Below are 13,471 nucleotides of genomic sequence, written 5' to 3'. Positions count from 1 at the left end.
GCATGTAAGGGATCTAGAGGTTGACAACATGTCTTCTTAACGGGAGTCCAGGAGCTCATCTCCACAAATGGACTTTTCAGGATCCTTGGGTGGCTCCGTAGTTTGAAACCAATTCTGGTTATCGCTTCTCGGCCTTTTGGCTAAGATCAAGTGTAGTATCTGTTCTTATCAGTTTAATATCTGATACGTCCCCTATCTGGGGACCATATATTAAATGGATTTTTAGAACAGGGAGATGGAAAAAGAGCTTGCTCTGCCACTCCACGCATTGACCTGGTATTGCAGTATCTCCAGGACCGTTGCACCCCTTCTTTAATGCAGTTTCTAAAATCAGAAAGAATTGAATTCAATGTTTTTTGTTCATTTTGCTTGTTTGTCGGATTTTGGGATGGACTCTTTGGCTTTGCTTTTCTTCTCCTCATTGGATTTTTCATGTTCAAAGTTGCAGAAGCCAGATTACAAGCTCATTTTGGTTCAACTTCAGCAACTGTGCATTGCATTGCCATGTAATGTGATGCAATGCTATCTTTCTAGCTCTCCCTTTTTACTTCCTTTTGGATAAACAGACATATTAGGCAAGCATTTTGGAGCTTTCACCTAAATAACTACAGGTGGTGAGATAAGCTGCACAATATAATTGACCTTTCAGTATATTGTTGCACACACACCATCTATTTAGCAAATGCCCTTGTTATCAACAGCAGCCTTTTAAACTCACCTGAGCTAACAGGTATGTGCGCTGGTTACTCTGCTGCGCTTAAAATTTCTTTTTTGGTTTGCTACAATGCCTTTTCTGAAACGTTGTCTCCTTCTGCTGGAACACTGACTTCTTTCATTTAATGCCTGCAGACTATAAAAGAGAACCCAACCCAAAAAGTTTGGTTGATTAGTCTGTGGCATTCTGTTAAACTGTTGCTTATGGCGGTCTCTGTGAGCTTCTCAGCGACATTCAGCCAGCCAGGTATCCTGCCTGTAGTAGATGGAATGTGGCAATGGAACGCTGGCTGCGCGTGTCATAATAGGCTCTGAGCCTTTATATACCTGTGCACAGCAGCAGCCACCTTCAGTCTGCTGCTGGACAGCCAGCAGCAGCAGCAGCAGGAGAGGTATGTAATCAGGAGCCCTCCTGCTAAGGGTAGACAGCTGCTCGTTCCACCCCACCCCCCGCCTTAATTGGTTCTCCTCCCTTCCAACGGTGTTGAGGCGGGTGGGAACAGCAGGGGGTGAAGGTGCTGTGTTTAAAGAGGTGGAGTTATGCAGATCTAAAACGCGTGGATTGCAGCAGCAGCAAGCCGAAAAGTGCAGGCATGTAAGGGATCTAGAGGTTGACAACATGTCTTCTTAACGGGAGTCCAGGAGCTCATCTCCACAAATGGACTTTTCAGGATCCTTGGGTGGCTCCGTAGTTTGAAACCAATTCTGGTTATCGCTTCTCGGCCTTTTGGCTAAGATCAAGTGTAGTATCTGTTCTTATCAGTTTAATATCTGATACGTCCCCTATCTGGGGACCATATATTAAATGGATTTTTAGAACAGGGAGATGGAAAAAGAGCTTGCTCTGTCCACTCCACGCATTGACCTGGTATTGCAGTATCTCCAGGACCGGTGCACCCCTTCTTTAATGCAGTTTCTAAAATCAGAAAGAATTGAATTCAATGTTTTTTGTTCATTTTGCTTGTTTGTCGGATTTTGGGATGGACTCTTTGGCTTTGCTTTTCTTCTCCTCATTGGATTTTTCATGTTCAAAGTTGCAGAAGCCAGATTACAAGCTCATTTTGGTTCAACTTCAGCAACTGTGCATTGCATTGCCATGTAATGTGATGCAATGCTATCTTTCTAGCTCTCCCTTTTTACTTCCTTTTGGATAAACAGACATATTAGGCAAGCATTTTGGAGCTTTCACCTAAATAACTACAGGTGGTGAGATAAGCTGCACAATATAATTGACCTTTCAGTATATTGTTGCACACACACCATCTATTTAGCAAATGCCCTTGTTATCAACAGCAGCCTTTTAAACTCACCTGAGCTAACAGGTATGTGCGCTGGTTACTCTGCTGCGCTTAAAATTTCTTTTTTGGTTTGCTACAATGCCTTTTCTGAAACGTTGTCTCCTTCTGCTGGAACACTGACTTCTTTCATTTAATGCCTGCAGACTATAAAAGAGAACCCAACCCAAAAAGTTTGGTTGATTAGTCTGTGGCATTCTGTTAAACTGTTGCTTATGGCGGTCTCTGTGAGCTTCTCAGCGACATTCAGCCAGCCAGGTATCCTGCCTGCAGTAGATGGAATGTGGCAATGGAACGCTGGCTGCGCGTGTCATAATAGGCTCTGAGCCTTTATATACCTGTGCACAGCAGCAGCCACCTTCAGTCTGCTGCTGGACAGCCAGCAGCAGCAGCAGCAGGAGAGGTATGTAATCAGGAGCCCTCCTGCTAAGGGTAGACAGCTGCTCGTTCCACCCCACCCCCCGCCTTAATTGGTTCTCCTCCCTTCCAACGGTGTTGAGGCGGGTGGGAACAGCAGGGGGTGAAGGTGCTGTGTTTAAAGAGGTGGAGTTATGCAGATCTAAAACGCGTGGATTGCAGCAGCAGCAAGCCGAAAAGTGCAGGCATGTAAGGGATCTAGAGGTTGACAACATGTCTTCTTAACGGGAGTCCAGGAGCTCATCTCCACAAATGGACTTTTCAGGATCCTTGGGTGGCTCCGTAGTTTGAAACCAATTCTGGTTATCGCTTCTCGGCCTTTTGGCTAAGATCAAGTGTGGTATCTGTTCTTATCAGTTTAATATCTGATACGTCCCCTATCTGGGGACCATATATTAAATGGATTTTTAGAACAGGGAGATGGAAAAAGAGCTTGCTCTGTCCACTCCACGCATTGACCTGGTATTGCAGTATCTCCAGGACCGTTGCACCCCTTCTTTCAGGTCCATGTCTCGCTTCTTCCTGCTTCCTCTTTGGAGGTGACTCGGCTGGGACAAGTGGGACAGCTCCTTCCCCTACAACTGGACGACGCCATGGTTCTACGGAGACGTCGTTCGATTTGTGGGGGAGCATCAACTGGAGGGACTCAAGCCCGACTTGTGGAAGCCCAAAACTATCCACAAGCTAATCAGAGCCAAGGATGACGTGGAGAACATCACAGGACTTCACCAGGACACGCTGGAGACTGTGTGGACAAATGTGTCGTCTGACAGGCTGACCAACGGGCACAAGGACTTGTCGTGGATGGCGATTCAGGGCGGACTGCCCGTCCGGTCATTCATGCATGCCCGGAACCTGTGCAAGACCCGGTACTGCCCAAGGTGCCCCTTCGTGGAGGAAACATCTTTGCACACTTTTTGGGACTGCGGATTTGCACAGCGCCTATTGACTGCACTTGAGGACGACCTGAGGAACTCTGTCCCCAGGGCGAGCCTATCGCACCTTTCTGTGCTTTATGGACTCTTCCCTGGGGTTCATACCGTCGGAGCCATCCAGGAGGCTTGGCGCCTTATGAACTGCTTCAAGGATGCCCTTTGGGTCGCCAGGAACCGGCTCATCTTGAGGAGGGAGAGGATGTCCATCCAGGACTGCCGCAGGCTGATCCACAGCCTGCTCAGAGACTATTCCATCATGGACGGTCCGGAGGACGAGGATGAGGACTAAACCCCTCCTCACCCTCTCCCCTTATGTGTCTTGTCTTTCAATAAAGCTTCGGGCCTGTGATTTTCCCCTCCCCATCCCCTTTTTCCCAATCCCTATCCCTTATCACGGTTCGTCGTACTGTATTGATTGATATGCTTTTTCTTTCAGATTGAGTGTTTTGTGTAGCATAGGGGTGTGATGTGTCTAGTTAGTGCGTCGTATCCTCATGCTATGTAAATATGATGTAGAATTCTGTGTGTACTGGGCTGCGGCACTGTACACTGTCTGTTAACTTATTTTTTGTGCTAATAAAAGATATATTCAATCAAAAAAATCTGTTCTTATCAGTTTAATATCTGATACGTCCCCTATCTGGGGACCATATATTAAATGGATTTTTAGAACAGGGAGATGGAAAAAGAGCTTGCTCTGTCCACTCCACGCATTGACCTGGTATTGCAGTATCTCCAGGACCGGTGCACCCCTTCTTTAATGCAGTTTCTAAAATCAGAAAGAATTGAATTCAATGTTTTTGGTTCATTTTGCTTGTTTGTCGGATTTTGGGATGGACTCTTTGGCTTTGCTTTTCTTCTCCTCATTGGATTTTTCATGTTCAAAGTTGCAGAAGCCAGATTACAAGCTCATTTTGGTTCAACTTCAGCAACTGTGCATTGCATTGCCATGTAATGTGATGCAATGCTATCTTTCTAGCTCTCCCTTTTTACTTCCTTTTGGATAAACAGACATATTAGGCAAGCATTTTGGAGCTTTCACCTAAATAACTACAGGTGGTGAGATAAGCTGCACAATATAATTGACCTTTCAGTATATTGTTGCACACACACCATCTATTTAGCAAATGCCCTTGTTATCAACAGCAGCCTTTTAAACTCACCTGAGCTAACAGGTATGTGCGCTGGTTACTCTGCTGCGCTTAAAATTTCTTTTTTGGTTTGCTACAATGCCTTTTCTGAAACATTGTCTCCTTCTGCTGGAACACTGACTTCTTTCATTTAATGCCTGCAGACTATAAAAGAGAACCCAACCCAAAAAGTTTGGTTGATTAGTCTGTGGCATTCTGTTAAACTGTTGCTTATGGCGGTCTCTGTGAGCTTCTCAGCGACATTCAGCCAGCCAGGTATCCTGCCTGCAGTAGATGGAATGTGGCAATGGAACGCTGGCTGCGCGTGTCATAATAGGCTCTGAGCCTTTATATACCTGTGCACAGCAGCAGCCACCTTCAGTCTGCTGCTGGACAGCCAGCAGCAGCAGCAGCAGGAGAGGTATGTAATCAGGAGCCCTCCTGCTAAGGGTAGACAGCTGCTCGTTCCACCCCACCCCCCGCCTTAATTGGTTCTCCTCCCTTCCAACGGTGTTGAGGCGGGTGGGAACAGCAGGGGGTGAAGGTGCTGTGTTTAAAGAGGTGGAGTTATGCAGATCTAAAACGCGTGGATTGCAGCAGCAGCAAGCCGAAAAGTGCAGGCATGTAAGGGATCTAGAGGTTGACAACATGTCTTCTTAACGGGAGTCCAGGAGCTCATCTCCACAAATGGACTTTTCAGGATCCTTGGGTGGCTCCGTAGTTTGAAACCAATTCTGGTTATCGCTTCTCGGCCTTTTGGCTAAGATCAAGTGTAGTATCTGTTCTTATCAGTTTAATATCTGATACGTCCCCTATCTGGGGACCATATATTAAATGGATTTTTAGAACAGGGAGATGGAAAAAGAGCTTGCTCTGTCCACTCCACGCATTGACCTGGTATTGCAGTATCTCCAGGACCGGTGCACCCCTTCTTTAATGCAGTTTCTAAAATCAGAAAGAATTGAATTCAATGTTTTTTGTTCATTTTGCTTGTTTGTCGGATTTTGGGATGGACTCTTTGGCTTTGCTTTTCTTCTCCTCATTGGATTTTTCATGTTCAAAGTTGCAGAAGCCAGATTACAAGCTCATTTTGGTTCAACTTCAGCAACTGTGCATTGCATTGCCATGTAATGTGATGCAATGCTATCTTTCTAGCTCTCCCTTTTTACTTCCTTTTGGATAAACAGACATATTAGGCAAGCATTTTGGAGCTTTCACCTAAATAACTACAGGTGGTGAGATAAGCTGCACAATATAATTGACCTTTCAGTATATTGTTGCACACACACCATCTATTTAGCAAATGCCCTTGTTATCAACAGCAGCCTTTTAAACTCACCTGAGCTAACAGGTATGTGCGCTGGTTACTCTGCTGCGCTTAAAATTTCTTTTTTGGTTTGCTACAATGCCTTTTCTGAAACGTTGTCTCCTTCTGCTGGAACACTGACTTCTTTCATTTAATGCCTGCAGACTATAAAAGAGAACCCAACCCAAAAAGTTTGGTTGATTAGTCTGTGGCATTCTGTTAAACTGTTGCTTATGGCGGTCTCTGTGAGCTTCTCAGCGACATTCAGCCAGCCAGGTATCCTGCCTGCAGTAGATGGAATGTGGCAATGGAACGCTGGCTGCGCGTGTCATAATAGGCTCTGAGCCTTTATATACCTGTGCACAGCAGCAGCCACCTTCAGTCTGCTGCTGGACAGCCAGCAGCAGCAGCAGCAGGAGAGGTATGTAATCAGGAGCCCTCCTGCTAAGGGTAGACAGCTGCTCGTTCCACCCCACCCCCCGCCTTAATTGGTTCTCCTCCCTTCCAACGGTGTTGAGGCGGGTGGGAACAGCAGGGGGTGAAGGTGCTGTGTTTAAAGAGGTGGAGTTATGCAGATCTAAAACGCGTGGATTGCAGCAGCAGCAAGCCGAAAAGTGCAGGCATGTAAGGGATCTAGAGGTTGACAACATGTCTTCTTAACGGGAGTCCAGGAGCTCATCTCCACAAATGGACTTTTCAGGATCCTTGGGTGGCTCCGCAGTTTGAAACCAATTCTGGTTATCGCTTCTCGGCCTTTTGGCTAAGATCAAGTGTAGTATCTGTTCTTATCAGTTTAATATCTGATACGTCCCCTATCTGGGGACCATATATTAAATGGATTTTTAGAACAGGGAGATGGAAAAAGAGCTTGCTCTGTCCACTCCACGCATTGACCTGGTATTGCAGTATCTCCAGGACCGGTGCACCCCTTCTTTAATGCAGTTTCTAAAATCAGAAAGAATTGAATTCAATGTTTTTTGTTCATTTTGCTTGTTTGTCGGATTTTGGGATGGACTCTTTGGCTTTGCTTTTCTTCTCCTCATTGGATTTTTCATGTTCAAAGTTGCAGAAGCCAGATTACAAGCTCATTTTGGTTCAACTTCAGCAACTGTGCATTGCATTGCCATGTAATGTGATGCAATGCTATCTTTCTAGCTCTCCCTTTTTACTTCCTTTTGGATAAACAGACATATTAGGCAAGCATTTTGGAGCTTTCACCTAAATAACTACAGGTGGTGAGATAAGCTGCACAATATAATTGACCTTTCAGTATATTGTTGCACACACACCATCTATTTAGCAAATGCCCTTGTTATCAACAGCAGCCTTTTAAACTCACCTGAGCTAACAGGTATGTGCGCTGGTTACTCTGCTGCGCTTAAAATTTCTTTTTTGGTTTGCTACAATGCCTTTTCTGAAACGTTGTCTCCTTCTGCTGGAACACTGACTTCTTTCATTTAATGCCTGCAGACTATAAAAGAGAACCCAACCCAAAAAGTTTGGTTGATTAGTCTGTGGCATTCTGTTAAACTGTTGCTTATGGCGGTCTCTGTGAGCTTCTCAGCGACATTCAGCCAGCCAGGTATCCTGCCTGCAGTAGATGGAATGTGGCAATGGAACGCTGGCTGCGCGTGTCATAATAGGCTCTGAGCCTTTATATACCTGTGCACAGCAGCAGCCACCTTCAGTCTGCTGCTGGACAGCCAGCAGCAGCAGCAGCAGGAGAGGTATGTAATCAGGAGCCCTCCTGCTAAGGGTAGACAGCTGCTCGTTCCACCCCACCCCCCGCCTTAATTGGTTCTCCTCCCTTCCAACGGTGTTGAGGCGGGTGGGAACAGCAGGGGGTGAAGGTGCTGTGTTTAAAGAGGTGGAGTTATGCAGATCTAAAACGCGTGGATTGCAGCAGCAGCAAGCCGAAAAGTGCAGGCATGTAAGGGATCTAGAGGTTGACAACATGTCTTCTTAACGGGAGTCCAGGAGCTCATCTCCACAAATGGACTTTTCAGGATCCTTGGGTGGCTCCGTAGTTTGAAACCAATTCTGGTTATCGCTTCTCGGCCTTTTGGCTAAGATCAAGTGTAGTATCTGTTCTTATCAGTTTAATATCTGATACGTCCCCTATCTGGGGACCATATATTAAATGGATTTTTAGAACAGGGAGATGGAAAAAGAGCTTGCTCTGTCCACTCCACACATTGACCTGGTATTGCAGTATCTCCAGGACCGGTGCACCCCTTCTTTAATGCAGTTTCTAAAATCAGAAAGAATTGAATTCAATGTTTTTTGTTCATTTTGCTTGTTTGTCGGATTTTGGGATGGACTCTTTGGCTTTGCTTTTCTTCTCCTCATTGGATTTTTCATGTTCAAAGTTGCAGAAGCCAGATTACAAGCTCATTTTGGTTCAACTTCAGCAACTGTGCATTGCATTGCCATGTAATGTGATGCAATGCTATCTTTCTAGCTCTCCCTTTTTACTTCCTTTTGGATAAACAGACATATTAGGCAAGCATTTTGGAGCTTTCACCTAAATAACTACAGGTGGTGAGATAAGCTGCACAATATAATTGACCTTTCAGTATATTGTTGCACACACACCATCTATTTAGCAAATGCCCTTGTTATCAACAGCAGCCTTTTAAACTCACCTGAGCTAACAGGTATGTGCGCTGGTTACTCTGCTGCGCTTAAAATTTCTTTTTTGGTTTGCTACAATGCCTTTTCTGAAACGTTGTCTCCTTCTGCTGGAACACTGACTTCTTTCATTTAATGCCTGCAGACTATAAAAGAGAACCCAACCCAAAAAGTTTGGTTGATTAGTCTGTGGCATTCTGTTAAACTGTTGCTTATGGCGGTCTCTGTGAGCTTCTCAGCGACATTCAGCCAGCCAGGTATCCTGCCTGCAGTAGATGGAATGTGGCAATGGAACGCTGGCTGCGCGTGTCATAATAGGCTCTGAGCCTTTATATACCTGTGCACAGCAGCAGCCACCTTCAGTCTGCTGCTGGACAGCCAGCAGCAGCAGCAGCAGGAGAGGTATGTAATCAGGAGCCCTCCTGCTAAGGGTAGACAGCTGCTCGTTCCACCCCACCCCCCGCCTTAATTGGTTCTCCTCCCTTCCAACGGTGTTGAGGCGGGTGGGAACAGCAGGGGGTGAAGGTGCTGTGTTTAAAGAGGTGGAGTTATGCAGATCTAAAACGCGTGGATTGCAGCAGCAGCAAGCCGAAAAGTGCAGGCATGTAAGGGATCTAGAGGTTGACAACATGTCTTCTTAACGGGAGTCCAGGAGCTCATCTCCACAAATGGACTTTTCAGGATCCTTGGGTGGCTCCGTAGTTTGAAACCAATTCTGGTTATCGCTTCTCGGCCTTTTGGCTAAGATCAAGTGTAGTATCTGTTCTTATCAGTTTAATATCTGATACGTCCCCTATCTGGGGACCATATATTAAATGGATTTTTAGAACAGGGAGATGGAAAAAGAGCTTGCTCTGTCCACTCCACGCATTGACCTGGTATTGCAGTATCTCCAGGACCGGTGCACCCCTTCTTTAATGCAGTTTCTAAAATCAGAAAGAATTGAATTCAATGTTTTTTGTTCATTTTGCTTGTTTGTCGGATTTTGGGATGGACTCTTTGGCTTTGCTTTTCTTCTCCTCATTGGATTTTTCATGTTCAAAGTTGCAGAAGCCAGATTACAAGCTCATTTTGGTTCAACTTCAGCAACTGTGCATTGCATTGCCATGTAATGTGATGCAATGCTATCTTTCTAGCTCTCCCTTTTTACTTCCTTTTGGATAAACAGACATATTAGGCAAGCATTTTGGAGCTTTCACCTAAATAACTACAGGTGGTGAGATAAGCTGCACAATATAATTGACCTTTCAGTATATTGTTGCACACACACCATCTATTTAGCAAATGCCCTTGTTATCAACAGCAGCCTTTTAAACTCACCTGAGCTAACAGGTATGTGCGCTGGTTACTCTGCTGCGCTTAAAATTTCTTTTTTGGTTTGCTACAATGCCTTTTCTGAAACGTTGTCTCCTTCTGCTGGAACACTGACTTCTTTCATTTAATGCCTGCAGACTATAAAAGAGAACCCAACCCAAAAAGTTTGGTTGATTAGTCTGTGGCATTCTGTTAAACTGTTGCTTATGGCGGTCTCTGTGAGCTTCTCAGCGACATTCAGCCAGCCAGGTATCCTGCCTGCAGTAGATGGAATGTGGCAATGGAACGCTGGCTGCGCGTGTCATAATAGGCTCTGAGCCTTTATATACCTGTGCACAGCAGCAGCCACCTTCAGTCTGCTGCTGGACAGCCAGCAGCAGCAGCAGCAGGAGAGGTATGTAATCAGGAGCCCTCCTGCTAAGGGTAGACAGCTGCTCGTTCCACCCCACCCCCCGCCTTAATTGGTTCTCCTCCCTTCCAACGGTGTTGAGGCGGGTGGGAACAGCAGGGGGTGAAGGTGCTGTGTTTAAAGAGGTGGAGTTATGCAGATCTAAAACGCGTGGATTGCAGCAGCAGCAAGCCGAAAAGTGCAGGCATGTAAGGGATCTAGAGGTTGACAACATGTCTTCTTAACGGGAGTCCAGGAGCTCATCTCCACAAATGGACTTTTCAGGATCCTTGGGTGGCTCCGTAGTTTGAAACCAATTCTGGTTATCGCTTCTCGGCCTTTTGGCTTAGATCTTGTATCTGGTCAGAAGGATCCTATAGTGTTTCCCCCTCGGCCTTGCAGCATCGCCACTTAGGTGGCTTAAGCTGCCTGCTGCTATTGGGGGGGTCCAGAGGAAACGAGAGGTGATAATGGGCGTCAAGATTCGCTATGCCGGGACCGATGATATTCGGGTCAAAAATGCTTTTCGCATTGATATTGAGGAGTCGAGGAGGAATTTCTTTAACCTGCGGTTCTTGGTGGAAGTCGTCATCTTCAAGATTTTGAATGTTGGTCGTGAAGACATCATTTGCCTACAGGAGTTCCCAAAGAATGGCCGGTACGTTTTAGTCCTTGATCGTATGGCAGCTTGCCAGAATCTTTTCAAGACTCTAAAGGATCAGCAAGCCTTGGATCATCCGGCTCTTGATGGGCTTACATTTACGGTATTGTATACTAAGGGGGAAGTGCCAGTTGTTGTGTTTATGCACAACCCCCTTGTGGATGTGGAGGACATTACTAGATTCCTGAACCGTCATTGCAGCTATGTGTCCTACTCACACAAGGTGAGGAATGAGGTGGGCTTGTGGACTGGCAAACACAAGTTTTTTGTACGGTTCCAGGAGGACCCCCAGGGACCTGGGGGTATCCACTACCCTCCCCTCAGTTTTGCCATCGGGAGGGATAGAGGGTATATGTATTTTCCTGGTGCTCCGCGGTTTTGCAGGAAGTGTAAATCCTTTGGACACTACCAAGAGGACTGCACGGTGGAGAAGTTTTGTGGGAAATGCAATAAAGAGGGTCATCTGGCAATGGAGTGTACTAACTCCATGGTTTGTAATGCATGTGGCGAGGAGGGACACGCTTTCAAGGACTGTCCCCATCGTTCCAGGTCATATGCAGAGGCCGTGTCCCCACGTCCTACTACTGCCGCCACTATTGGTGAGGCGATCGAGGCAGTAAGGGACTTCATGGAAGAGATGGAGCAAGCACCCGATCCTGCTGGTGGAAGCGCTGTTGAGATAGAGCCTGCAGATATGTCAATTCTGCTTGATGTGAGTGGTGAGGGAGAAGTGAGCGGTTCACTCTCCACAACGCCGGTGTTGGCTTTGGAAAGCTCAGAGGCAATTCATGAAGGTGGTGGTGGCCAGGGTGACTTCACCGGGGCTGTGGTGAGGCCCCCTGATGAGGACTCTGATGTGTCTTCTGCAAAGAAGTTCCGGCCAGATTTTTCACCTGCCAGTATTGGGAGCATCAGCCCCTTAAGTGATAGGAGCTATCCCGAGAGCTACAGTGCCTCTCCTAGGAGGTCTTTTTTGAAGGAGGGGGCCAGCATTCTCTGCTTAACATCAGGAATCGAGTTTCAAGACGAGAAAGGTTGACTCTTCGGTGGGGGGTATGTTCTTTTTTACCGAATATGGTTAAAAAATGGGCTCCAACATGGGCTGTAGTGTACTGTCAATAAATGTAAGGCTTATAAAATCTAAGCCTAGAAGATTGGCTATACTGGAAGAACTAAAAAATCTTGGAGCAAATATTTACTGTCTGCAAGAGTGCGGAATTGAAGAGTCACCTCCTGAAAAGGACTGGGTATATGGGCATAGCATTTGGTCAGGTTCAATGACAAACAAAAATGATGGTGTGGGGATTTTGTTGGGGAATAGGGATTTAAGTTTTGAAAATTATATGGTGGTGGAGCCAGGTCGTTGTATAATGGCAGTGGTTAAGGGGAGAGGGTGGAGGGTGAAAATTGTTAACGTGTATTGTCCAATTAACAAAGGGGATAGGTTAGCACTATTAGAGAAAATACGTTTATTTTTGCCTGGAAGGATTCCAATATTATTAGTTGGTGATTTCAATTGTGTTTCTGAAGGGGAAATTGATGTCACAGGTAAGGTCCTTAATCAAATTACATCTGATTTTTCTTTTTTAGATGCAGCGGAATTTTTGAGTAAGCCACCACCGGCCACATATAGAGCTGATAGGGGAGGAATAGTGTCCAGGATTGACCGCATGCTGTATACAAATAGAGGTTTGGTGTGTAAATTTTTTAAACAGCATGTTTTTTCTTTCACAGACCATGAATGTTTGTGGGGTATGTTTGAAGGTGATAAAAAAATGGTGCATGGTGTTGGGGTATGGAAGCTAAATGTTAGGTTGTTAGAGGATGTTAGGGTTATGAGAGACTTCGAAAGTAAGTATGAATGGTGGAGGTCTAGGAAAAATAATTTTGTGGATGTGACTGTATGGTGGGATTGGGTGAAAGTGGAAATTAAGAATTTTTTTAGGAGGTGGGGTTATAAAAAAGCAGCAATTGAAAGAGGCAGATTTAAAGATTTAAATATGAGGATTGAGTGGTTACATAAAATGAGTATGAAAGGAATTGATGTTAGTGATCAACTCAGAGGAGCGAGAGATGAGATGAAGCCTGTTTTGGAAAAGCGTGGGAAGGAAATTATTTTTAGGACGAGAGTTGAGCATTTGGATATGGATGAGAAGTGTACGAGGTACTTTTTTAAAAAAATGTGCAGTAAAAAAGATGAGTTGGATGAGGTTGTAAATGATAATGGTATGACTGTGGTTGGAAGGGAAGTGTTGGATGAGGTACATAGTTTCTATAGTAGTTTATTTGAGTCTAAATGGGTGGATGGGGGTTTGAAAGAGCATGTGTTAGGTATGTTGGAGAGTCAGCTTGAATCAGGGGAACGTGAGTGTTTGAGTGAGGATATTGTTTTTGATGAGGTCAAAAAGGCGGTGGATGGTGCGAAAAAGAATAAAACACCTGGGAAAGATGGGTTGCCTGTGGAGTTTTATGTAAAAGCATGGGATGTGATTGGTGTTGATTTTGTGGAGGTATGTCAATATATGTGGATGAATGGTGTACTTTGTAATTCCATGAAAGAAGGAGTAGTTGTTTTACTATATAAGAAGGGTGAGAAAAAGAATTTGCGTAATTGGAGGCCGATTACATTACTCAATGCAGATTATAAAGTCTTTAGCAAAATTCTGGCTAACCGTATGCG

At 45.2% G+C, this 13,471-nt stretch overlaps 8 non-coding genes across 8 annotated transcripts; all 8 read left to right on the top strand.

Moving 5' to 3' along the window:
* Positions 1-120: 120 nt before the first annotated feature.
* Positions 121-310, top strand: LOC141193588 (U2 spliceosomal RNA). Its single transcript, XR_012266494.1, has one exon. It is a non-coding gene; the product is annotated as a U2 spliceosomal RNA (small nuclear RNA).
* A 1,115-nt stretch (positions 311-1,425) lies between these two features.
* On the top strand, positions 1,426-1,616 carry LOC141193835 (U2 spliceosomal RNA). Its single transcript, XR_012266642.1, has one exon. It is a non-coding gene; the product is annotated as a U2 spliceosomal RNA (small nuclear RNA).
* A 1,115-nt stretch (positions 1,617-2,731) lies between these two features.
* Positions 2,732-2,922, top strand: LOC141193591 (U2 spliceosomal RNA). Its single transcript, XR_012266497.1, has one exon. It is a non-coding gene; the product is annotated as a U2 spliceosomal RNA (small nuclear RNA).
* A 1,000-nt stretch (positions 2,923-3,922) lies between these two features.
* On the top strand, positions 3,923-4,116 carry LOC141193624 (U2 spliceosomal RNA). The gene has a single exon (XR_012266528.1). It is a non-coding gene; the product is annotated as a U2 spliceosomal RNA (small nuclear RNA).
* A 1,115-nt stretch (positions 4,117-5,231) lies between these two features.
* LOC141193834 (U2 spliceosomal RNA) lies at positions 5,232-5,422 on the top strand. The gene has a single exon (XR_012266641.1). It is a non-coding gene; the product is annotated as a U2 spliceosomal RNA (small nuclear RNA).
* Positions 5,423-6,537: 1,115 nt separating this feature from the next.
* On the top strand, positions 6,538-6,728 carry LOC141193833 (U2 spliceosomal RNA). Its single transcript, XR_012266640.1, has one exon. It is a non-coding gene; the product is annotated as a U2 spliceosomal RNA (small nuclear RNA).
* A 1,115-nt stretch (positions 6,729-7,843) lies between these two features.
* Positions 7,844-8,034, top strand: LOC141194276 (U2 spliceosomal RNA). The gene has a single exon (XR_012267062.1). It is a non-coding gene; the product is annotated as a U2 spliceosomal RNA (small nuclear RNA).
* A 1,115-nt stretch (positions 8,035-9,149) lies between these two features.
* Positions 9,150-9,340, top strand: LOC141193832 (U2 spliceosomal RNA). The gene has a single exon (XR_012266639.1). It is a non-coding gene; the product is annotated as a U2 spliceosomal RNA (small nuclear RNA).
* The last annotated feature ends 4,131 nt before the right edge of the window (positions 9,341-13,471 follow it).

This window comes from Phyllobates terribilis, unplaced genomic scaffold (genome assembly GCF_046119375.1).
Source record: "Phyllobates terribilis strain yellow unplaced genomic scaffold, ASM4611937v1 Scaffold_66__1_contigs__length_7565176, whole genome shotgun sequence".
In the NCBI taxonomy this organism is placed as follows: Eukaryota; Metazoa; Chordata; class Amphibia; order Anura; family Dendrobatidae; genus Phyllobates; species Phyllobates terribilis.
Note: the sequence above shows the minus strand (reverse complement) of the source record. Positions and strands in the feature narration are given on the sequence as shown.